Raw genomic sequence first — 1,717 nt, forward strand, 5'->3', positions numbered from 1 at the left:
TTTTTTTTGTATTGTGCATGACTGATAGTTGATGGTGTTGTTCTGTTTTTTCCAGGCATTGAGTGTGCAAGCATTCAATGGAGCATACAGAATAAATTATGGAAGAATTGCAGATAACATTCTCTGAAAAAGTTGCTACACTAAGAGCAGCAAAGATAAAGAATGTCAAGATATATGACGCAGTTAAAAGCATCTACAATGCAACAAAGATGTTAAAGTTAGATGATGTAGTTCAGATAAAAGTAGGACACTTTCCGAGTCACCATGTTATAAGTGTATCATGAAACTATTAGATTTTACAAATTAAATAGGTAGACTTTGCTCACAAAATGTACAGCCGCTAAACAAATCAGGTACATTCATCTCCGTAAACAAAATCAGGTACATAATCGACGTTCATGTACAACCGCTAAACAAAAGAGGTACGTTCATCTCCGTAAACACATAGACCTCTTCTCTAACAAAACACGTAAACCTTTACTCAGAAATAAGCAGACTATGCATTGTAAGAACGTACCCCTCTCATGCAAGAGTGAGTCTAGGAATTCTCGACCTTTACTCGGAAACAAGCAAACTATTCTTCTAATGAAAATAGTAGACTCGGCATATTAAATGAGTAGACATTACTTGCAAAATTTTGCCTCACAAAAAAGTAGACATTACTCGTAAATAAGCAGACTAGACTTCGTGAACATGTAGACCTCTCAAGAATTCTTCAAGTGTCTGTGAATTCTAGACACTTTAGAGTTGGTCTACACGTAGTATGAGTCAATGATTCAAAAACCTTGTACACCATCTTCACAAAACATGTAGGTTAGTATTCGTAAACATGTAGACCATTTTGTCTCACAAAAAAAATAGACCCTTACTCATAAATAAACAGACCAGGCTTCGTAAACAGGTAGACCTCTCAAGAATTCTTCAAGTGTGTGTGAATTCTGGACACTTTAGAGTTGGTCTACGCGTAGAATGAGTCAATGATTCGGAAACCTGGTAGACCATGTTTACAAAACAGGTAGGTTTGTGTTCGTAAACAGGTAGACCATTTTGTCTCACAAAAAAAGTAGATCCGTACTCGTAAATAAGCAGACCAGGTTTCGTAAACAGGTAGACCTCTTAAGAATTCTTCAAGTGTCTGTGAATTCTAGACACTTTAGAGATGGTCTACACGTAGTGTGAGTCAATGATTCAAAAACCTAGTACACCATTTTCACAAAACATGTAGGTTTGTGTTCGTAAACAGGCATATCATTTTGTCTCACAAAAAAATAAGACAATTTCTCGTAAATAAGCAGACCAGACTTCGTAAACACGTAGACCTCTTAAGAATTCTTCAAGTGTCTGTGAATTCTGCACACTTTAGAGTTGGTCAACGCGTAGTATGAGTCAATGATTCGAAAACCTAGTACACCATGATTACAAAACAGGTAGGTTAGTGTTTGTAAACAGGTAGACTATTTTGCCTCATAAAAAGTAGACCCGTACTCGTAAATAAGCAGACCAGGCTTCGTAAACGTGTATACCTCTTAAGAATTCTTCAAGTGTCTGTGAATTCTAGACACTTTAGAGTTGGTCTACGCGTAGTATGAGTCAATGATTCAAAAACCTTGTACACCATTTTCACAAAACAGGTAGGTTAGTGTTCGTAAACAGGTAGACCTTTTTGTCTCACAAAAAAAATAGACAATTTCTCGTAAATAAGCAGACCAGACATCGT

The sequence above is a fragment of the Fragaria vesca genome, linkage group LG6 (assembly GCF_000184155.1).
Source record: "Fragaria vesca subsp. vesca linkage group LG6, FraVesHawaii_1.0, whole genome shotgun sequence".
In the NCBI taxonomy this organism is placed as follows: domain Eukaryota; kingdom Viridiplantae; phylum Streptophyta; class Magnoliopsida; order Rosales; family Rosaceae; genus Fragaria; species Fragaria vesca.